Consider the following 24,897-nt stretch of genomic DNA (forward strand, 5'->3'; position numbering starts at 1 on the left):
TTTTTTCCTTAGGATCTAGCATAGTGCCTTGCAAATTGTTTGTTGACTTGAATCTTTAAGATGGAAGAGGCAGAGATCTAGAATATTTTAGGTCTTAAAAAAAAAAGCTGTTACACTGAAATTTCATGGCCTAATAACTGGGAACACAAAAGGGCAACCAAGTATGGGCAGAAATTTACTGGTCACTCTTCCAGGAAGTGATATTTGTAAATCTATGACGTGGAGGGAAGCGATAGGGGGAACGGCTGGATAAGGTTCACCAAGTATCAGCGTCTCCTGCCAGACTAACGTAGTCGTCAGTCGTCCCAGCAGAGCTGATGGCTGGAGGATCCTTTGCCCCGTTTAGTGTCAGGGTCACTTCAGGAATTGGTAGCACACAGGCCTTGTTCAAGGCAGCAATTCTCAAGCTGCTTTTTGCTCATGGCAAGGGATTCTTTGCAGCGAGGAACTGTGCACACATTCCATGTTTAAATTGGCGACACTGTGGAAGATTTAAGAGATTCATGTGTGTCCTATTTCCTTTCAAAAAAAGTTGTTTTGGTTGAGTTATTCCTAAGTTCAAGGTCTGACATGTTACTTATGTGTAAAGGCAAAGGTCTTTTATTTACAAAAAGTATACCTGGGATGCTATGCATTCTGGGTAAGTGCAATTTATATCAAAGACATTTTCAAAAATAAATTTGCTTTTATCTTCAATAACAAAATATCCAAGAAAGACTTCAGGTCATAATTGGCCAAAAAAAAAGTGACATGCTTGCGTGACCTTCACCTTTAAGGAACAAAAGGCTCATCAGTTTCCTGATGAATGGATCAGTTTTTTGAATTATTGGGTTGTGGGTATTGTTCTTTCCCCCTTCAATACTGCCTTCCTTTCTTAGACTGTTCCTATCTCTTTTGACGTGAATATTCCTCATTGATTCCTAGAACCCACAGCTAAGTATTTCTGTGCTTTCAGAAGCCATTCTTTCCCTGATCTTCCTACCCCAACCCAACAATCTCTCAAATGTTGGGATCTCCTCATTCGACAGAGTATCCCAGAAGGTTTAGTAGCCTGAGACTGTATCAAGCCTTTTCGAACATGTGATACTGAGGAGAAAGACACATGCATGCACACAAAATCATATCCGTTTTTCCCGATTTACTTGATACAAGTTCATTGTTTCTACCTAAGCCAAAAGAATAACTATGGGCTCTGCCCAACATCTGGTCTGTTAATTGCTTTTTTGTACAATGTTCTCTCATTAGCCTGCTACTAGCACCTCCCAGGAATGGAAATCTCTCAGAAATGCAGAACCCAGAGGTAGGAAAGACAATTAAAGACAGATACTATGCTTCGTCCTCCCTCTTGAATTTGTATTTGCCAGGAGGAAGCAGAAAGCATAAAAAGTGTGCGTTTGGGATCAGATTTGGAGCTGGGAAGGAGGCTCGCAGGTGATTTAATTTTTACAGATGAGGAAACTGAGACTTAGAAGTTGTGCTTGGATCATAAAAGTGGGTCCTTTAACTCCGAGTCCAGAAGCCCCGGTTTGTACCTGTACCCAGAGACTGCCCCTGCCACCTCAGCCTTTGCACATTTCTTCACTGGGTCTTCCATCCCTCATCTCATACATAGAGGGGTGTGTGTGTGTGTGTGTGTGTGTGTGTGTGTGTGTGTGTGTGTGTTTGGAGCTGACAAAAGCTTGTAAGTTAACAAAAAATGCCCATATAAATGATGCCATCCTGTGTAATGGTGATTCAATTACCAAAGAGATCAAAGGTAATTAGACGTGGTCAAGGATGCAGAGCGCCCAGCTGCAACAAGAGTCCCTTTGCCTTCTGCCCTGTAACCCAACTCAGTGTCTTCAATTATTCCTTCTTAGTAACCCTTTTGTCAGGGGAACTCCGGGCCCGACAGCTGGAATCTGGCAAATGAGCCTGTAATGGGTGGCTGCTCCTCGGCTGCCTCTGGGCAGCTTCCTAGGAGATTTCCCAGGCTTTCGGAGGTAGCAGGAAGGAAGGGTCTCAGAGAGCATCTCGTCCTGTTTGGATGGCTTAGCTTGGCTCAGCCTTGGTATTCATATAAGTAAAATGAGAGGAAGAGACTTCAGGACTTCTGTCAGCGGGGACTGCAGAAGCTAATACCAAAAGAAGTCCAGTCATTTTCCAAAGAATAGGAAAGAAAAGGGAATAAGCATGATGTTTAGTGTTGTTCAGGTGAGTTAGTCGTGTATGCCTCTTGATTACCCCATTTGGTGTTTTCTTGGCAAAGGCACTGATTTGTGGTTTCCTTCTCCAGCTCATTTTGCAGATGAGGAAACTGAGGCAGACAAGCTCGGGGTCACCCAGCCAGAGCAGCCATATCCGAGCTTAGAAACTTCCTGACTCCAGGGCTGGCACTCCATCCACCCCCTGAAGCCTGCATCAAATACCTGATAGGAGAACCACACCAGAACTGTACTTGCTCTCTGACCTAATGATGTCACTCCTGAGCATACACCCCAAAAATTTTGGGCCACACACACAATGTTTACATCACATTCAAGCCAAGAACATGGAAGGAAAGGAGGTCCTCGTTATTTGGGGAATAGCTGAATTAACTGTTGTCTAGCCTTATAATGGAAGATAATAACCTAGTAAGAAGTGACAAATGAGAAGAATTTGGAGACCCCTGGGGAGGTCTGTAAGAACCGACACAGCGTGAATTAAACAAAATCAGGAAATCATACATGCCATGGCCGTATTAAAAGCCTTCAGAACTCCGGCCAATCAGAGCTCTGGAGACGGATGCCAAATCATCATCTGGCTCTCGTCAGAGAGGTAGTGGACCAGAGCTGTGGACAGAGGTGGAGGCTGTCAGAGCCGGGTCAATGTTTTGATTTGTTTTGGCTTAACTATACAGCTTTGTTACAGGGGATTGTGTTTTTCTGGGGGTGAGGAGGAGGAGTCATTTGGAAGCAAAAGCAATGAAAAAGAAACATCAATAAAATGGAAATGTAAAAGAAATGTATCGTGAAAGAAACATCAATCAAATATTTGAGAAGCAATAAAGGTCACAGGGCTCATTTGTATGGTACCTTCCAGTTTAGAAAGCTCTTACTATGAATTATCTCACTCGATCATTACAGTTCTGCTAGAGAGGTGGTACAAGCTTTGCATATGGGGAAACTGAGGCAGTGGTTTGTTCCCATCACCAATCAGTGACACAGGATTTGGAAGCCACATTTTGTCTCCCTCTCTAATGCTCCTCTCACTAGCCAACATGCTTGCTGCCTCTCGGTGTGGGGAAACCATAAGGGCTCTGCTGTCATTGTGTTATAGATTGGGGCTAGATCTGAAAATCCTGGATTCCAGCATAATCCCCTGTGGTTTTGCACAAGCCCCTCAGCCCAGGATGAAGGTTTCATTACATAAGTCAGTCAGTTGAAAATCCTTCAACCATTCACAACTCCCCCCCTCCTCCAAAGCTGGATCCTTGGCTTTCCCCAGATGGCACGGAGAGATAAGACTTTAGGAATGGCTGAGATGCCAGGACAGTGACAGGCTAACCACAGGGCTGAGAAACAAGAGAGGGAAATTGGGAAAGGGCTGGGGGAGGGGAAAGGCAGGCTGGGGGTGGGGGGAGGGAGAGAGGGAGGGAGGGAGGGAGGGAGGGAAAGAGACAGGGAAAGAGCCAGACAGACAGATCCAACCAGACAACTTCATTATGTCAGCTCTGCAGTTGGCCATGGGGCTGGCTACTTGTGATGCTATCTCTCTGTGCTGAGCAGCCAGCAGAAAGCCTGGTCAGCTTCAGAGAGATATTATCTTCTGCACCCCACTATTTTTTGCAATTTTATGGCTACATTTTGGGTTTAGATCAGCTTCATTTCTTAATATGAGATGTCCCAAAGTCAGACTTTTGGGATACTCTATATATCCCTCCCTTTTTTCCCTCCATAAGTGACTTTTTACAACAAAGCATTAAAAAAAAATAAAAAAAACAATAGCTCATCAAAACCAGCCAACACTTCTACTAAATTGACTGTGCAGAACACCATTCCCTGCTCAGAGGCCCCCTCCTCTGTAAAAATATAGAGTTCCTGCATCCTATTTTAAAAGGCTAATAAGCCAAAGTAGATGATGGAAGGCCCTATTCATTATGCTAAAATGACCAAAGGGATTCAAATATAACAAGTTGTCAGATAAAATACTGAATCAAATCATTCACACTGGAACACAATCTTTTGAGCTGGGAGGGATTTTAGAAGAGCTCCTCCCCCCATCATTAAACAGGGAAGAGTCACATAGCTAATAAAAAGCAGTACTTGAACCCTTTTTCTTCCTGACTCCAAGGCTCGTGATCCATACCCAGCATCCTGGCCAGGAAGAGAACTCCAGCCTCGTGGGTGGGAGGTGAGAATTCTACCAACTGGACCACTATATGAAATGAGCTTTGCTTTTTGAAATAATGCCTCAAAGAGAGGACAGGAAAGGCCAGGAAGATTGCACAGATGTTGGCGTTGGGACCTTATGTCCTAGTCACTTTTCACTTGGCTCATAAATTAGCAGATAGTAAAGTAATCACATATCAGACTGAAAAGTTTTGATTGAGTGATGCTGTGAACCCAGTCCTATGCGAGGAACACGATAAGAAAATGATAAAGATTAGACCAATGACTTCATTTATCCTGGGAACTTCCACATGAGGCAAGTCTTGTCACTAATGCAGGTTACAGCATCAGAAATTTTTCTTTGACTTCCAGCCCTGGTTGCATAAAGTATTAAAATTAAATGATACCCATGGGTCATGCAGCCAACGTGGGTCTGAGGTAGCACTAGAACTGAAGTCTTTCTGCCTCTCATGATACAGAATTTAATTTAGTCTGAAAAAAACACTCTAGGGGCAGCTCGGTGGTATAGTGGATAGAGCACCAGCCCTGAAGTCAGGAAGACCTGAGTTCAAATCTGATCTCAGATATTTAACACTTCCTAGCTGTGTGACGCTGGGCAAGTCACTTAACCCCAATTGCCTCAGCAAAGAAAGAAAGAAAGAAAGAAAGAAAGAAAGAAAGAAAGAAAGAAAGAAAGAAAGAAAGAAAGAAAGAAAGAAAGAAAGAAAGAAGGAAAAGGAAAAGGGAAAAAAAAGAAGAAAGAAAGAAAAAAGTGCCCCAGAGAAATTTTTGATGCATTATGGAATAACAAGTCCATAATGAACAGGTATCCAGCATAAGCATCACTCCAAAGAAGCACATCTGTTGCTTAGAAAGGTTTACCCAAGAACACTGTTTGTGCTCCACTCCCCACTCCCAGTCAAGCCTGTTTTGCACTACAAGGTATCAAAGTCCAGAGGAAAGAGGGCTGAAGTTAGAACCATCTTGAACTTGGAATAACAGGACTTGAGTTTAAATTCCAGATATGCTACTTAGCAACTCTGAGAGTCCAATGAAGATACTTTTGCCTCAGTTTTTTCTTGGAACACTAAGGGGGTTAGACTAAGGTCCTTTCCAGCTCTCTTATAAAGACAGATCTGGAGGCACCCTGGCTTGTAACAAAGTATCAAGTCTTCTGGGAATTGCTATGATGGGATTCACTAATTCCATTAAACTGACATTTATCAAATTACCTACTGTGTGCAATATATAGTCACATTCACCAACCAGGTAGTAAAAAGCTAAGAAAAACTATGTTAGTTCTCTCACCTACTTTTCTGGAGCACTGAGGTTTCTATTAGCAGCATCTGCCTGGAATTGTTTTTTAACCAATGCTTTCTGCTCCTCACCAATTTTTTAAAAGTAATAAAATCTAAGCCACTGGAATGATTAATTACTGGCTGCCTAATTCTCTGCCACTGGCAATTTATGGAAAGGGAATGTATTAACTTGAAAACATCCGAAAAGAGAAGAAAGCGTGAAGGAGAATTTCAGAGGTTACATTTTACAATTAACAGCAGGTTTCCTGTGAGTTATTGAATCTGGCAAACTCAGAATTTGAGAGGGAGAGTTTGGAAACACTGTGCCTCTCTCTTTTCACCTTGAAAATAACCAGCAACCACCTGTATCAATGAGTGTAGAGGAAGGAGGCAGAGGAAGAGGAGGAGAAGAAGCAGGAGGAGAAGGAGAAGGAAAAGAAGAAGGAGGAGGAGGAGGAGGAGAGGAAGAGGAGGAGGAGAGGAGAAGGAGGAGGAGGAGAAGAAGAAGGAGGAAGAGGAGGAGAAAGAGAGGAAGAGGAGAAAGAGGAAGAGGAGGAGAAGGGGAGGAGGAGGAGGAGGAGGAGAGGAGGAGGAGGAAGAAGAAGAGCAGGAGAAAGGAAGGAGGAGAAAGGAAGGAGGAGGAGGAGGAGGAGAAGAGGAGGAGGAGAGGAGGAGGAGGAGGAGAAGAAGAAGAAGAAGAAGAAGAAGAAAGGAGGAGGAGGAGGGAGGGAGAAAGAGAGACAGAGACAGACAGAGAGAAAGCGGGAAACAGACAGATAGACACACACCACACCAACACTCACATCCACACCCCACACCCACACACCTTTTCCCCTTCCAGGCCTTCTACGGGGACCCAGCCCTCCACCAACTACCATCCCAGAATCCCATCCTATTCTTGACTCACTAATCAATAACACCCAAGAAAGAGTGACTTGTTACAGTCCCAAACCAGAGGCATCCCATACATCTGAGGTGGATGACACCTCAGAGGGAATTCCTAGATAAACAGAGACTGTAAGTGAGGCTCCGGGGGAGGCTAGGCCCTCATGTGCCTCAGCTGCAGCTACATCATTCTGATTTCCTGGGGAGAAAAAAAATGCTACTGGCCAAAGTATAATCTTTTTTTTTTTTTTGGGGGGGGGGGAGGTTAAAAACCCTCTAATCTCTGCATTTGGAACAGCAAAGTAAACACAGATTAGACAATTCACTCTTTGACTTGGTGCCAAGTAACCTCAATCCTATAAAATGCTTCTTAATGACCCAACTGCAACAGTGACGGTAGTGTTACAGTCTCAGAGCTCAAAGCTCCGGGCCCCGCCCCTCCGGACCACGTGGGAGACTCTGCAGGGGCTGCTGGCTTTCTCTTCCTCAGCAGCCCCAAAGAGGGATTCCAGAGGCATTTCAGGAGCCTGCAGCTCACTCCCACTCCTGGCCAAAACCAGGCTCCAATTCTGTGGAATGGAGGGAAGAGGGGAGAGCATCACAGAGCCGGAGGAAAGTTTAGATTAAAGAAGCATCTTTGGATGGAAGGAGGACCCTAATAACAAAATGTCAGGGGACCCTGGCCACCCACTTCATTTTCAGTTCAGAAAAGGCAATAGATGATGAACTGATTTTTATTAATATATCCCCCACCTCTCTCTCCCTCCCTCCTCCTCCTCCTCCTCCTCCTCCTCCTCCTCCTCCTCCTCCTCCTCCTCCTCCTCCTCCTCCTCCTTCTTCTTCTTCTTCTTCTTGTTCTTCTTCTTCTTCTTCTTCTTCTTCTTCTTCTTCTCTCTCTCTCTCTCTCTCTCTCTCTCAGGAGATATTCAGATCTGTATTTTCCATCTATGTGAGGGAATTCCCTTTGAGGAAACTCTGAAGACATAGATCTAAAATCCTTCAGTCAATCAACACTTATTTATTATTATTACTACTTCGGCAACTTAACCTTGGAGAGTTGTTTGGTCAACTAGGGGTTTAGTTTCTTTGGCTTCCTTCGATGCTCAGCCCAGTGCCCTCCTTTGTAAGATACCCTTTCTGGTGCCTGCAGCTGTTAGCATCTTTCCCTCTTAGATGACTACTCATATACTCCATACATATCTTACACATTCTCTGTTATTGATTTGTTCTCTCTCCCACTTGAAGGAAAACTTCTTGAGGGCAGCAGCTGTTTTTACCTTCCTTGTGCACTTAGGACAGTGCCTGGCAAATGCAAACATACTATTATGGGACAGGATTGGAACTCAGATATCTCCCTGACTCCAAAACCACCCCCTACCACCCAGCCTCCATCTCTCTAGGGAGCTAAAGGATGACAATTAAAAAAATCTTTTCTTTGGTATAAACTGTCTGGGTGTCAGGAAGTCTAGGGTGACCCATCTTTAATACATTATTTTAAAATACATTCTTTAATATACTCTTTTCCAAAAGTCTGTTTTTCCACTTTGGACTCTGCTCTATCCCTGAGCTCAGGGATACTCTTAGCTGAAATATAACTTTCAGATAGCTGAAAGTCTGCCCAAACTTTGACTGAAGAAAGGAAAGATCCTGGAATAGTTACAGGGTGGAGACTATGATGGACATGGAATCAGGGACTCCAAGTCAAGTTCTAGCTTTGGCCACTTACTCTGGGACTTTGAACCCTCTTAACTTACAGTTCTGGGACTCAGTTTCCTTAGCTGTCAAATGGAAATAACACCTACCATGTCTAGGTCCTAAGAATGGTGTGAGACTCCAAAAAGATCACAGAAAATAGTAAAATGCTATACAAGTGTAAATATCATCATCATCATCATCATCATCATCATCATCATCATCATCATCATTACTATTATAGCTGAATCTTCCAACTAGATGAGGATTCATCCCTTTAAGCAACAACAACTTTTAATTTTTATTTGAACCATGTGAGATAGAAATCTGTCTAAAACATATCAAAATTCCTAGCCCTCTTAAACAGAAGAGAATTTAATCCTGTCTTAATGATGAGGGGCTATCATTAAGATCATCTTTTACAGCATGCTAGAGTGAATGTCCTCAGGGGGCACCTCAGGGGCTTCTGAGGTCTATGGGTTGTTTGCCTCTATCCTAGACTGGTCCAGGATTCCCCCCTCCCACCCCCCAAACTTATGTTTTTAAGTCTTTGGACTGATTTTTTCCCATCCTCTTCTCTGGCTGTGAGCCTAAGTTGCCCTTTTCATTGTTCTTTCTCAACTGCTACTTTCACCCAGTTTTGGACAAGGAAAGGAGGTCACCAGGTTTTGTGGAACTGTGTGTAAGATTAAAGTCAAGTGGTTCTTTTTTCAAAAATTTATCATTTTTTTGAGCATTCTTTTCTTTTTAAATTTTGAGTTCTAGATTTTCTAATTCCCTTCTGCCCCTCCCTTGCCCAATGAGAAGGCAAATAATATGCTATCAATTACATATGTAAAATTATGCAAAGTGTATTTCCACATCAGCCATATCTTATACAAAAGCAAAATAAAATAAAATAAAATAAAATGCTTCAATTTGTCATCAGAGTTCATCAGTTCTCTCTCTGGAGATGGATAGCATTTCCCCTCCAGCTTAAGTATTTTGGAATTGTCTTGGATCATTGTGTTGATCAGAATAGCCAAGTGTTTCACAGTTGGTCATCATCACAACATTACTGTTACTATGTGCAGTGATCTCCTGGTTCTTCTTAATTTACTTTATATTAGATCATAAAAGTCTTACCTTCTTTTTTCTGAAACTAACATCCTCATCATATCTCATAGCATTCTATCACAATCATATGCTATAATTTATTTGGCCATGGCCCAACTGATGAATATTCCCTCAGTTTCCAATTCTTTGCCACCCACCAAAAGAGTTGCTATAAATATTTTCACACATGCAGATTCTTTTTCTTTGATCTTTTTGGAATACTAGTAGCTTTGCTAGATCAGGGGTATGCACTTGTATTGTATTGCATTTGTCTTCTGAATACTGCCTATTCACATATTTTGACATTTATCAAGAGAATGCATCTTTTTTTTTTTTTATAAATCTGACTCGATTCCCTATGCATTTGAGAAATAAAGTATTTATCAGAGAAATTTTAAAAAATATTTCTTCATTGTCTATGGTACCTTTTAGCAAAATATAGTTTTCTGATTATCTCTTTCAATTAGGTCTGGTTTTGCTTTTGATTAGTCTGAGATCATGACTGCTATGCCTGACTTTTTTTTTTTTTTTAAACTTCAGCTGAAGCATAATAGATTCTGATCCTGCCCTTTATTTTAACTCTGAGTGTGTCTTTCTGTTTCAAGTATGTCTCTGTACACACCATATTGTTGGATTCTGGTTTCTAATCAGTCCTGCCATCTGCTTCCATTTTATGGGTAAGCTTGTTCTATTCACATTTACAGTTATGCTTACTAACTGTATATTTCCCTCCATTCTATTTTCTGATATTTATCCTTCTCTCTTTCTTTCTCTTTTTATCCTGTCTCTCCTTAAAAGTCTGTTTTGCTTCTGACCACTGCCTCTTTTAATTCATCTTCCCTTTAAGTCAAGTGGTTCTGATGGATGCTCTTGTAACTGAAATAAAAGTATATTTATGCATCAATGTTGACTTTGACCCATGCCATTCAAAGGCTTTTCAGGCTTCTTTCCACAGTTCTCAGCTGGGTAATGGGTAGGCAGTTCTGACAGACTGATGAGTTTCAAAGGAGTAAGTTGCTCTCATTATTATAAATAATGATTATTTAAAATAGTGACACAGGGTATTCAATTCCTATAATAAGTTGATCTCAAAGCATCCAACAGTCCTTGCTTTTTCCAGCTTCCTCATCTTGCCTAATGTGGAGCAATCCTTTCCTATATCCTAGTATAGACCTCTGGGTTTCATTTCCAGATGTGATTCAGACCTCTTCCTACCCTTCTGGCCTCCATTTCTCCAGCAGGTCCTTACTCCTTCGTTGAGAGATATCTGAATAAACTGAACAATTATAAGCATGTCCCTCTGAGGACAGAGGCTTAAAAATACTGGGACTATCCCCCTAGCACAGACCCCTTTCTGATGCTGTTCTGTATGACAGAAATCTAGTCTGCTCCTGGTCCCCGAGATAGTTTTTTTTTTTTAACCCAGAACCAAACACTTTACAGAAGGGAACAGCAACAATATATTTCAGAGCAATAAAATGAACACTTTTGATAGCTGAGCAAGAAGGAAAAAAAACACATTAGCTGGTTACCACTAATTCTATTGTGAAAAGTCAACCCCCATCCTCAGAAGAAAATACTGCAAAAGCCACATCCCATCTCTTCTGGGGAAACCTTTCCTATCCTAGCTGACAAAGAGGAGATGGGGACCTTTTAAAATGCAGACATCAAAAGTCATTTAGATCCTTTCAAATATGACAGCACATGTACAACATTCATGTTTTGTTATTACTCTTCAAAATGCTTATAGGAGCAGGAGAAATTGTGTTCTTGGTTCATTTTAAAGGCAAAGCAAACCAAAAAGTTGTATATGTGTGTGTGTGTGTGTGTGTGTGTGTGTGTGTGTGTGTGAGAGAGAGAGAGAGAGAGAGACAGAGAGAGAGAGACAGAGAGAGAGAGAGAAAGAGAGAGAATCTCTCAACTCTGAAGTGCTTCCTAACTCTAATAGATCCCATTCTCAAAAAGGGAGATGAAAATACTCCTAGACAATTGTTAAAGAAACAATGAGATCTCCTGTAGGGCAGTCATTAATGGTCTTAGGACCCCCTAGCACTACCCTCCCACTTCCATCCCACCATGATCTATCTCATGCATCTTTCTAGCTCAGTTTTCCCTATTCTCTCAATCACAGAAAACCTGGAGACATACAAATATAATTAGGCTTGAGGAGCTGGTAAGTCCAATGGACACGAGCTGGCAAAAACTGGGTAAAGAGATCAGATCCTTAAGACCTTGACCTTGCATCCCAGCAAGATCTCTGGGAGGACTAGAGGATAAAAACCATAGTGCTTGAAGCTGCCTGGAGATCATTTGTTCCAATTCACCCATTCTAAAGACGAGGAAACAGAAGCCTATGTAGCTCATCTCAATTCATGGAAAGTGTTGAACTATGGTCTTTTAGTTCCAAACCCACTGCTCTTTCTATGAGCCTATACTAATTCCCGGAAAGAGACTTAGCACCTAGATCAATATCTAACTTCAACAAATGTTTAAGGACAAGAATACAAATCGATTGAGTTCTTCATAGAATCTCAAACTTCCTACTGTTCCAAGTTCATGAAGTAATCATTTGAAAGTTGGAAAGAGAAAAGTCTACCTGTCTTTCTCACCATAAACTGGTACCAGACAATCAACTGATCATTCAATCATTCAGCACCCGCTGTGTGTCAGAAATTGTACTGGACACAGTGGGCCTAAATTCATAAATGGAATTATTCCTGCTCTCGAGGAGCTTTTATTCTAGCAATGATTTTATGAAGAGGGAATTCTCTTGTAGGGTCACAGATCCAGAGATAGAGCATTCATTATCCATCCGTATTTATTCAAAGTTTAAGATCTTTTCTGTCTCGTTCTTTTAAGCTTCCTTCTCCCTCCTTCCCACCCCACTCTTCCCCAAAGTGATAAGCTCTCCAGTATGAACTCAATTGAAGGAAAGAGCATAAGGTCTCAGTGGATAGGAGAGTGAGGGACTCTGTCTTTAGCCAGGTAGATCTTATTATCCCTCCCCAACTGCTCATTCTTGCCTCTGGACTCGCACTTGTCAGCAATGCTGTCCCACTCAAACCTTGCTTCTTCAACAAGTAGATAAACATTTCATGAGCACCTACTATGTGCAAGTACTGGAGATACAAAGACACAAATAGAACAGAGACACCCTCACAGTTCTTACTCTGAGGGATGGGGCACAGATAGGAGGGTCACTCAACATATAAGAAAACCGAATCTTTCCAAGTCTCAGTCCAACCAGACCTGGTCTTCCTTGTCCACTCCAGCCAATATTCCCATCTGCTTCTGTGAACTCCTCCTTGCTGCTGTATTTACAAGCAGATGACAGGCTACTGACAAAGTCCCTTTTAGCTCTAAATCTCTGATCCTATGATTATATGTTCTCTTGCACTATTGCTTTAACTGCTTCTTAGGTGGACATTGTGTTGCCAGATTATAAATTTCTCAGGGGGGAAAATACATGTTTTTCTTTTCCATCCTTGGAAGGTAATAAGGTATGATGGAAAAAAAGACCAGAACTAAGGATCAGGAAACTCAAATTTGAGGTCAGGCCCTGTTTTCTTAGGGCAGTTAGATGATGCTGTGGATACAGCACTGCACCTGGATCAGAAGGACTCTTCTTCCTGAGTTCAAATCTGGCTTCAGACACTTATGAGCTGTGCGATGCTGGGTAAGTCTCTTGACCTTGTATGTCTTAGTTTCCTTATCTCTAAAATGAGCCAGAGAAGGAAATGGCAAATCCCTCCGGTATCTAGCCAAGAAAACTCCAAATGGGCTCACCAAAGGATACACGACTGAATTGACTCAACAACAACCTACTCTCTTAGCTAAATGACCTTGAGGTAGGAGTTAGGGGCCCCTTTAAGCTTTAGTTTACTTATACATAAATGAACTAAACTCTCCTTTAAGGTTTCCTCCAGTCCTACATTCTCAGCACCTTTAGCACCTTGCGTAGTCAGGCCCAGTAAATATTTTTGGTTGGCTAATTGAGGAAGGGATTCTTCAATCAATCAATCAACAAACATTTATCTTTAAAAAAAAAAAAAACTTACTATGAAGTACGCAAAGACAAAAGTAAACGGTCCCTATCCCTGAGGAACTTAGATTCCAGTAGGAGAGACAAATGTCTATATGTAAACACACGCACATACAGACACACAACATACATAAATACAGGTGTTAGCAAGGGTTTTCTGCAATCTTCATGTATTTGCCTCGATTCCAGGTTCTGAGAAATGACTTCTGGAAGATTTTATTGACTTCTAACTCATCCTTGAGCTCCCCTAGAATCCTCAGACCACCCAAGTACAAAGAAATGGTTCCATACTAACTAGCTAGCCTGTCAGGAACCTAAGGATTAACGAATTGGCTAGAAATGAGACAGCAGAGAACATGGGAAATTGGGTAAAATCAGGGTAAAAGAAGGGGAGGAGCCTTGCTTCTCCCCACCTCTGTGACCCTGAGCAACCATTTCATTTTTCTGGCCCTTAGTCATTAATTCTTCATCTGTAAAATGAGCTGTTTGGCCTCTGGAGTCCCTTTTGGGTCTACGTCCCTTTGGACTGACCAGACCCAGAGAGAGCCACTGCAGCAGTAGGGGGTCATCAGCAGGGCTCCAGAGCAGCCGGGGACACTGTTTTTGCAGCGACCAAGAAAGCTGTTCTTCTAAAACGGCAGGACTCATGCCGCTCCCAGGAGCCGGGCCGCCCAGTGAGCCTGACTTGCTAAGGAATGACAGCAAGACTTCAAATGGGGCTCTGCCAGCATCACCTCGTTTGACAGATCATCCTTTGTTTGCATGATGCTATTTTGCAAGATGACAGCTATCAAGTCAGATTACTTCAGACTGCTGAGGGTGATGCATGCCAAAGATGCATTGCAAAGATCATTTAAATGGAAAGATCACCCCCCCCCCCCCCCCCCCCCCAGTACCAGCTTGAAGCCTTCAGATGTAGAGATCTGTGGGGCTCCTCCTCCGGCTAAAGCTGGGCCCCAACGCCAGACTCCCACCTGACTCGTCACCTGAAATCCAGGAGGGAAGTGTACGTGTGTGGGTGAGCTCACTGCCAGCCTTTTCCTTCTGACAACCTTGGCTAAAGGTACAGCACGATGCTCCCATTCCCCTGTACCGCCAAGATGAAATATCAACTAATCAACTTGCTGTTGCAAGTTCTTTACCCAGGCTGGCCGCCATCTTCCTTTCCGGACTTACTCCTTCCTATCTGTTCCACTCACTCGATGTTCCTGCCAAACTGCCCTCGGTATTCCACATCCCACCCCCTTACTTTGCACCCCAACTAGTGCTTGGAGCACATTTCTTCTCCCCTTCACCCCTGGTCACCTGAATCCTTGGCTTCCTTTAAGACTCAACTCAGCACTGTCTCCAAGAAGCCTTTGTGTCCAAGCCAGTGTCCAAGCCTTGTCCTGCCTCAAATGACTTGGGATTTCCTTGTGGATTTATAGACTGCATCCCTTCATAAAATATGTTTCTTTAGGACAGGGACAGTTTTTGTGTTTGTATCTCCAAGGGAGCAGGATAATGCTTAATAAATGCTTATTGAATTGGATGACTTCAGCCAGACAGAGGGGTGCTAGCTAGCCTGCTTCCATTCTCCTCTGGATTCCTTCCCCTGGCCCTAACCCTGTTCTATTTCAGGAAAGAAAATAAGATTTTTAGTGACAGTCAAAGTTAAGCACCAGGGGGCAGGGCCAGCTTTCAGTTTCAGATAGACTTTGCAAATCTAGAGATTGTTCTCAGGCCCAGTCCCTCTCCACTGACGAATGACCCACACGACTCTGACATACACACACATTCTCTCTCAATCTCTCTCTCTTTCTGCTTTTTTCTCTTTCTGTCATTCTGTTTCTCTGTGTCTCTTTCTCTCTGTCTCTTTCATTCTCTCTCTGTTTTTCTTTCTCTCTCTCTTTCTCTGTTTCTCTCTCTCTTTCTCTGTGTCTCTTTTTCTCTGTCTCCCTCTCTCTGTCTCTTTCATTCTCTCTGTTTCGCTCTCTGTGTGTCATTCTCTTTCTTTCTGTTTCCCTCTCTGTGTGTCATTCTCTCTCTTTCTGTTTCTCTCTCTCTCTCTGTCTTTCTCTAGGTACCAAGGCTCCCATTCCCACTCCATTCTCAATTCCATCCACTGGGCTACCCCCTGCCTGGGCTGAGTAGGTAAAAGGCACTGCCTTCTCCAAGTTCCTCTTTTAAAACGGGCCCCCTTATCCTCCCTTATCTTTCTCTTCTGAAGCCTGAACAACACAGGAAGTCCTTGATTCTTCTGTGTGAACAAATTTGTCCAATCCCCATGCTGCCTGCTGGGAGAGGTAAGGGCCCATGGGAGAATATCCAGTACTTAGGGAAGAATAGCTCATAGGAAGAATATGCAATTAGGAAACACCAAGGAAGCTGGGAGGACAGGCTGACATGAGCCAGCTCTACTCTGACATCCTCATAATGCCTACAGGAATCAGTCTACTACATGAGTTGCTTCCTCCATGACTCCCCTTTGCTTGTCCCACCCAGCTGGGGACGAAAAGGGTCCTTCCCAACTCTGCCTGTAGCTAGAAAGCTCAGGTCTGGTCTCAGCATTGGCACTAAAAGCTTCTGCCCAGTTTTATGCACAAAACTGGACTGTTTTAACTCACAAGTTTAGCCCTCATATTCCCTACAAATCAAGCTGCTGGAGATGGAGGGAAAGGGGGAGGGAGGCAAGGCTGCTTTTACCCATTTTCCATCTACACCGCAAAGAGAAGCATCCAATTATATTATTCAGAGGTTTGTCCACACAGTGCATTCTTTTTTATCCCCTATTTCTCTACTACCCAAGCATCTTTCAATACCTCCGGGACCCAGGTGCCCACTGACCATGGCATATTCCTTTCTCTCTGAGCTGTCTTGGCAGACATTATTTTAGCCTTCTCATGGACTGCTCATTCTGCCATCCCAGTGAATCCAGCTGTTATGAACTTCCTGAAATGGGGGAGCCAGAATGCCCCCTTCCCCACAGGATAGCAGCATCCCTGACTCACCTCCAAGTCACCCATTGAAAATAGAGGGGCCTAGAGAGAGGGGTTGGGGGAATAGGACCAGAAAGGCAAACAGATGTGACTGAATACATGCAGAGTAATTAAAAGAGGCAACTCAAGCTGAGCAGGGCCGGGCAGGCAGACATCCTCCACTCACTTGCTCCAGCAGTCGTGTCAACGGTGCTGGCAACTGGTGAGATTTACAGGTAAAGCAGGGGCCAAAGCTCAGGGATGGAAGAAGGGAATGGAAAAGATGAAGAAGGATGCTCTGTGCTGCTGAAATTTTTTAGGGACAGATTATTTCCAGTTTGCCTGAGGCTGACTTTTTTATTCCTCTCCCAAGAAGGAGTACGTGTGCATATTCATTCCGAGTTGTGCACAGAGGGTACCTGTCTGCCCCCACCAAGGCCTTGAGCTGAGAAATTAGCGTTTCTCTCAGCCAGGCAGAGCCAGGCCTGCCTGCCCTAGCAGGACCACAGAGATGGTGAAAAAGGGTTTGCCTTTTGACTTTGGTTTGTCTCAAATTAATCCCCCTTCAACGGGGATCACAAGGGTAGAAGAAGGGGAAAATCAGGCCAGTCTTTCTAATCAGGAGCATTCACTGCTTTTCTCACCCCTCTTCTTCCTCTCCAGCCCTACCTGGTCCCAGAATATTTCAGCTGTTACCTGAAGAGGAAAAAGTTGGGGGAGGGAAAAAAGCCACTTGCTTCCAAAACCTGACACTGAGCTCTGAGCAGTGAATGCAAGTGTCTGTAGGGAGCAGATGGGGCCAAATACCGCTGCGTCTGATACCTGAGAGGGACCCGGGGTTAGAAACACCGGTTAGAAGCAACAGGTGTTTGAGATGTCTTTGCCTACCATATTCCACTACAGTGATGCTATTTCCCTCAAAGGAGTATTTTTCAGATTTATTCTCTCTCTCTATCTCTCTGTGTCTCTCTGTCTCTCTCCCTGTCTCTGTCTCTCTCTCTCTCTCTTTCTCTGCCTCTCTGTCTCTCTCTGTGTGTCTCTCTCAGTCTCTGTATGTGTTTCTCTGTCTCTGTCTCTCTCTCTCTCTCTGCCTCTCTCTCTCTCTGTCTCTCTCTGTGTGTCTCTCTCAGTCTCTCTGTGTGTTTCTCTGTCTCTGTCTCTCTGTTTTTCTCAGTCTCTCTGTGTGTGTGTGTCTCTGTCTGTCTCTGTCTCTTTCTCTCTCTCTATCGTTTTAAGGATGAGTATTTCCTTTGAAGTTGGCAGAGGCAGCCACTCTGAACGTACGTGGCTAGCTAAAGCAACATTCATTAACATCCTTTTAACCCCCTATGCCTAAAGCTAGGATTCACAGCATCGCTCTCCTCCTACCTCAGTGATTCCCAAATCGCTGGTACCCCAACGGCAGCCAATCTGCAGCTCCGGTCCTGGGTCGTTCACAGGAGCTCCATCATCCTAGAACAAGAAAAGGGTAGGATCAGCTTAACTGTACTTCTCTCCCCGGGGATGATCGAGTGCTTTCAATCAGCAAATGCTCTTGTCTCTCTTGGCACCCACTGCCCAATTTCTTCATATTAATAACTGGCATTTATAAAGAGCTTTAAAGTTTATAAAGCATTTTACCAAGACTATCTCATTTGATCTACACAACTACCCTATGAATAATAATAGCCCACACACATATATATATTTTTTACATAAGTATAAGTATGGAGGTGTGTGAGGGTATATACATGTATACATGTATATATTCACACAAAATTTATGGTTTATAAAACATTTTAAATACTATCTCATCTTCACAACAATCCTGGGAATAGTAATAACAGTCCATGAACATATGAAAAATAGTTTCTATATATATGCACATATGTGTTTTATATAAACATATGTGTATTTTAGACATACATATATATGTTTTATATACACATATATACATAAAGTTTTGTGGTTTATAAAACACATAACACTCTCATTTGATCCTCACAATTACTCAGTGAAAAATAATAATTACTATTATAATGACAACCCACATTTCTATATGATTTTTGTCCTATCATTCAGTCCTCACGACAACCCTGGGAAGCCGATACAAAAAGCCCGGCAGAGGGGTTCCAGATTCCAAATGCAGCCCTCTCTCTGTATCCCATCTCTTCTGTCCATCAAACTCCGGAGATTAAGTGGAGGAGCAATAACCGTGAGGCTCTCTGGCCTAAGTCCTGCCACTTTCCAGGAGACAGTGTGAAACCAGACCTCAGAACATTACCCAATGTCCCTGGAGGCCACCCCCGTGGAGGCCCCAAGGAGAATATTGAACACATATCCATTCAGCAAGCTTCAGAGAAATGGAACTGGCCAAGTACTTAATCAATCAATCAATAAGCATTTATTAAGTGACTACTATGTGCCAAACACTGCTACTGCAAAGGTAAGAATGAAAGTCCCAACAAGGTGCTGTGATCGTAAAGCATGTACTTATATACGGAGTGATTCAAAGTCTGAAAAGTACTTTACATGCTATTATTTAATTATAATTTGTGATCATCCTAATATTGAATTTGGTCCCCACAAGAACCCTAATAATTACATCACCCTGTCTCATATTACACATAGGTATGAAGCGGGAAAGGCAGCTAGAACTGAGGGCCCTTTGCCCACGGGCCCTAGAGCTTCAATAAGTAGCCAGCTTTCAAAATTACTCCACTGTCTTCTTCAGGTTTCGCTAGTTTGGGTTTTGTTTTTTAAAATTTCTCCTGGTTCACAAACCCAGCTTAGTTTATGCTCCCTTTGGGAGCTGGGCAACCCAGTGTCTAAGATTCCCTGGAAATGAGAGGATTTGGGGACTAAAAGGGCCTTCCAACTCCCAGCTGGTTAGAAGTTAAGGGAAGAAAGTGAGGGCTCAAAAAGGCCTTCAAGTATCTCCTACATTCATGGAGCCCAGCAGGTGCCCTGCGCTCCCTCTCCCCATGCCCACAGCCCTGGGGGATTCTGAGCACTAAAGTCAGGACCCGGAGGGTGGCAGGTGGTGGGGAGCCCCATGGGGGGCAGGTGGGCACACGCAATCCAATGAGTCAGGAAGACTCAGCAGGAGTTTCTAGTGTGGGAGGAGAAAATTCAAAAGAGCAGGAGGGCTGGTTCAGGTTATACAAGGCAACTGCCTGCCCAGCTGAGTAGCCATCTGGACAGTTGACTGGGGAACAAAAGAGAGACTTTCTTCCTGGCTCCCACGGAGAACGGGGGAGAGAAGAGGGGGGCAGGTGCGAGGGTGTGTACATGCCCAAACAAGAGGCACAAGCCTCCCCTCGCTCAGCCCTGGGCACCGGCGTCCCAGCAGCCCGCCGGGGGACGAGCTGTGCTGGGGAGGTGGAGGGTGAAGCATTTCAGTGTCTCAGGTGCTCGCTAAAAACAAAAATCCCACAGAGATCTGGGAGGGACAGAGGACGAGGCCAGAGGCCCATCTGGACAGCAGGTACCAGGCTCAGGGGGCAATGATGTCCTCCCAGACAGGACTGAGCTCTTGGGGAGAAAGGATGCTCAGAAGGAGCCTGGCCCTGATTAGCAGGAAGAAATACTGACTCAGATCAGGTTCTTTAAACCTGGCATTGAAAGGCAGACTCCCCCAGCCCCAGCAGGCCTGCCTAACCTTGTCCTCAGCCTCCCTGTCCCTCAGCATCATGGTTTCTCCCAGGATGGAGTCTTACATCTACCCAGACCCACCGTGACAGGGACTAGCTGCTATAATTTCACCCATACAAGGAACTCCCAGATGAGGAAAGCCCATCTACCAGTGTAGATCCAGCCCCCTTCTCTGGCTGCAACTTCAGTCTTATCCTCGAAGGCTGAAGGGGTCCCTGCCTGGGACCAAAGCTGGTCTGTCTCAGAGACAATCCAGATCTTCCTGATTTCAAAGATGGCTCTCTGCCCACTATGCTACCCTGCCTCTCAGGTAGTGCTCCTCCCCGTGATAACAGAGATGACGCTAGCTAACATTTGGACAGCCATTTAAGAGTTGCGAAATGCCTTATTTGATTCTTGCAATAAGCCTGAGAGATAAATGCTGTTATTATTCTCATTCTTCAGATGAGAAAATTTGAGGCTGAAAGGTTTTGACTTGTCCAAAGTCACGCAACCCAAAAGGGAGGGGGCAACACAACTGGTAAAACCAATCTCTGAAATCTTCCTTCTTCCCCTCCCCAGCCCACAGAGATCCTTCCCCATCCCACGGGGCCATTATGGACCTTCTCCACTCGGCATCCCTTCACATATAACCGACATCATTAGGTGGTCCTGAGGGCAGAGAAACATGGCAAGTGGTAAAAAATCTTCAGGAGTTTGGGAGGCCACGAAAGGGTGGCTGGTAAAATGATTTTCTGTTTTGCCAGAAGGCTTAGAATTGATGACTATGAACTTATCCAAACACTGGGAGCACATGAGCAGCCAGGATAGGCTCAAAGGTGTTGGGGGAGGCTGTCAGAAGGGAAGGAAAGACACCCCCAGATTCTATGGTTGGTGATAAAATATTTAAAAGGACCAAAAGAAAGACATGATATCCTCTCACCGCTGGGAGGACAGAACAGTGAAATTCTACCATGCAAATCTGCCCCAGCCCTGCCAAATCCTCACCATCGCCATCACATGTCACACTCACTCTTGTTTCTGCCAAGGGATGGGGAAGAGAAGGCAAGGACACTCGGAAAGCTTTAGAGTGTTTATTGTGGGGAGTCTCCAAGAAATATATAACAAGGCTCCCCAAATCTCTCACCATATCTAGAGGATAAGTTTTTTGGGGGACACCTTGGCTTTCATATTTTTTTGTTCCTCTGTGCTCAGTACATTACTGGGTGTATAGGAGAAGATCCCAAATACTTGTTCTTCAGAACCTTGGGGCAAACCCTCTGCTAGTCATCCTGAGCTAGGCTGACCCTCACCTCCCCAGCCAGGCTGACCCTCATCTCCCCAGCTAGACTGACCTTCATCTTCTCAGCCAGGATGACCCTCATCTCCCCAGCCAGGTTGACCTTCATCTCCCCAGCCAGGCTAACTCTCACCTCCCCAGCCCGGCTGACCCTCATCTCCCCAGCTAGACTGACCTTCATCTTCTCAGCCAGGATGACCCTCACAGGCCATCACTGCAGGACAGGGAAGGTGTTTATTTTCTCAGCAGTTTTGATCACCATATGAACTCTGTCATTTCCTCAGCTGGGACCAAGTTATTTCCCCAGGCCCTGGAGTCATTAAATACTCAGGACATTTTACAAGGTAACATAACAAATATATAAATACAACAGACATAATTATGGATGTGTGGCTGACATGTTTCTCCCCTGTCCCCTTGACCTGGGGATGGCACAAGAAAGAGGTGGAAAAACAAAGTTTCAGAAGACACTAGAGACCAGAAAGCACAGACAGAGTACTGATCTGAAGGGGCAGATGAATACCACCTTTATAATAGAATAATTATTATTAACCGTGCTAGGGACCCCAAAGCAGAAGCCAAGAAAAGAAGTTGAGAGAAATCAAAGCCCAGAGCTCAGAGAAAACCTCTAAATCATTTTGCAAAGATGTGTAGACGATGGGATCAGAGGATGATAATATACAATAATGGAATGGAAAGTAGGCTTTGGAGCCAGAGAATCAGGTTCAACTCTCAGTGTGACCTAGTTCTCATTTAACTTTTCTGGGCCTCAATTTCCCCATCTGTAAAGCAAGAGAACCAGACAAGATCACCTCTGAGGTTTCTTCCAGTTCTAAATCCAAGGTACTTTTCTAAGAGTCTTTCCAGGAAAGGCCTCTCTTCAGCTCTCACTTCTGCCATACATCTTCCCACAGCTTTCTTTCATAAGGGAAATCTGTCACTCTGGACAATTTTGAAAAATCTAACATTTTACTGAATGACTTTTCCTGCTTTGTGACCCAAGAGACATTAAGAATCCATTCATTCAATGGGCACTGATGGAACCCAATAGCATGTCAGAAACCCCGATGGATATAGGATGTCCAGGACAAGTTCCTGTCATCAATGACTTAATCATGACAGTTTCTCTGATCTTTAGTAAGTTGTTTCCCCCTACACCACATCTAAACATAGGCACACCTCTCCCCTTCCGTCCCTTTCTCCCTGCCCTCACTCTATCATTCATCAACTTAGTCCCAAACATAATTTCCTTCATTGTGGAGGAAAAATATAAAACTGAAGATCACCAAGTTTGTAGACAGTTGGAACCTCCCCTCATTGCCCACAGGATACAGGGGAGATGGACAGTCTTTCGCCTATTTTTGGCTCATGTTTAAACATGACAGAATGAATGAGCCAAACACAATGGGGTTAAAGGACTTTTATCTTGTCTTCTTTTAAAAACTTAGCCTTTTCTTCTTCTGAAACCCTTCTCATCATGAGAGATGACAGTCAGTTAGCCAATCAACATGGTTCTCATGGTCTTATTCTTCTTGAATCCTGGCATCATGTGAGTTCTAGTTCTAGTTTCAGTTCCAACTTCTCCGATGATTTATTTTGTAACTTTGTTTCAAGTCATTTAAGAGTTTTGAACCACATCTTGCAATGGGAACAAAAATGCCTTCCCTGTTTATTTTATGAAGCTATTGGGAGGTTTCAAGAAAAACCCCAAAAAATTACTTTGTAGCACATGGAATGTAGAAGCATAGGGATTAAAATTATATAGTGTCTAATCATTCACACTAAAAAAACAAAGCGGATGAAAACATAGATTTCCCAGAGTATGATAGTCAGCCAAATGGGCAGTTCATTGAGTTGGTCCATCAACATCAATATATCTTGGGTAAATACAGACAATGAAATTGAACCTTGAATCAAACTTAAAAAGGAAATGGATTGAGATGCATTTGAGAAATTTGTTAGTTTTTTAAAGTTTCCAAACTGCTTGCTGCCTCAGAAACCCATCTCTATTTAATATTGGTTTTCTGCCTATGATACTATACGGATGAGAATCATAGGGCAGTGAAAAGCCACATGGTGGGTGTATGCAGGCTGCAGCACGTTGGCGATGAGCTGCCACTGAGCTGTGGTGTAAAAGACATCAGTGATACACAAAAGTAAAAAAAGAAGGTGGCCTGGTTATTTATTTAGCAAACAGATTGACTGACCAAGTGTGACACTGGTATCCTGAGGAAATAAAATCGCAAAAGTAAGGTCTCTAGGATGTCAGGAGAGCTCTCGGAGGAGCACTTATAGGACAGCATGGAGGAGAATAGTATAGGATAAGATGGCAATAAAGGAGACTCATTATGCAGCCACATAGTGGAGGGAATGTCCACAAGAAAGAAATTCAGATCCACTGAAGTATCACCCAAAGAAAGGAAGTCCATGAAGAATTTTGGCTGAAATGGGAAGAAAAGGCAGGAATGGAGAGTTGGGGACAGATAAGATGAAGCTAAAAACCACCTCTTTGTTCCTCTAGACGGGCAGCTCGGTTGTCCACAGGGGAATCCCATCTCCTAGCAGCTTTGACTTCATCCCATTGCCAGTCAGCTCTTGCAGGGATGGCAATAATCAGAAGAGTATGAGGGCATCTTTCCATCCCAACTATGGCGCACTAAATGCCCTGAGTAACCAGGGCAGACTTTCCTCGATTTGGGCAAATAAAAGGGGGCTTGAGACATATTTTTGTTTACTTCACAATATCAGGAACTAATATTTGCAAACTACTCAGTGAAGTGACTGGCACACAGTATGTGTTTTAAAAATGATTGCTCCCTCCCTTCCTCCTCATGTATGTCCAAATAGCCTTCGAGAACAAATGATGGTTTAAAATATAGGATCATACCCTGTGACCACTCACTTCACCAGAGTAAATTACTTTTGGCTCGCCAAACCTATTTCCTCATCTGTAAAATGGGGTTAATGGTCTATCTCCTGCCTACCTCATAGGTTGTTATGAAAATCAAATGAGACAATGGGGGGAAGGGGGCAGCCAGATGGTGTGGTGGACAGAGCATGGGTACTGGAGTCAGGAGCACCTGACTTCAAATCTGGTCTGAGACACTTAACACAAACTAGCTGTGTTACTCTGAACAAGTCACTTAACCCCAATTGTCTTACAAAAGAGAGACAGACAGACAATGGGATTTGAAAATGGTTTTGGAGAGCATAAATGCAAAATGTCATCACACATACCCCCAAAAATAATGAAGACAACCTGGATGAGGTTCCACGAACCAATATCAATCAGAGATTGATATGATAAAAATCAACCATAGATCAAGACCATCCACAAAGATATTATACACACACATACACACACTACCCATATACTTACTAAAAACAACAATAAACTGGACCTGTGATCTTGTACTTCTATTCTATCTGTGTAGACCAGCATCATCTCAGCTGCTTATACCCATATACAGTGGCTTGGATCACTGGGAATTTAAGTGACTTATCCACTGAATATCAGAGGCAGGACATGAAACCAGTTTTTCCTCTAAGAACAGTTAATTAAATCAGCACCGCCATTTCTGAAAAGGAAACATCAACCAAACAGCCTTTGGAATCCAATGATCATTCCCCTCGTACTTCCATGTCCATGTCCATTCTCCTCTATGTG

At 43.6% G+C, this 24,897-nt stretch overlaps 1 protein-coding gene across 9 annotated transcripts in view; it reads right to left on the reverse strand.

Annotated features, from left to right (window-relative positions):
• Positions 1–24,897, reverse strand: part of ZMIZ1 (zinc finger MIZ-type containing 1) — a 430,170-nt gene that overhangs the window by 252,876 nt on the left and 152,397 nt on the right. For all 9 annotated transcript variants that reach the window (XM_031956396.1, XM_031956401.1, XM_031956399.1 and 6 more), the window contains one exon: positions 17,687–17,770. The gene's annotated coding sequence lies outside the window, so the exon portion shown is untranslated. The remainder of the gene's footprint in view (positions 1–17,686; positions 17,771–24,897) is intronic.

This window comes from Sarcophilus harrisii, chromosome 2 (assembly GCF_902635505.1).
Source record: "Sarcophilus harrisii chromosome 2, mSarHar1.11, whole genome shotgun sequence".
Classification (NCBI taxonomy): Eukaryota; Metazoa; Chordata; class Mammalia; order Dasyuromorphia; family Dasyuridae; genus Sarcophilus; species Sarcophilus harrisii.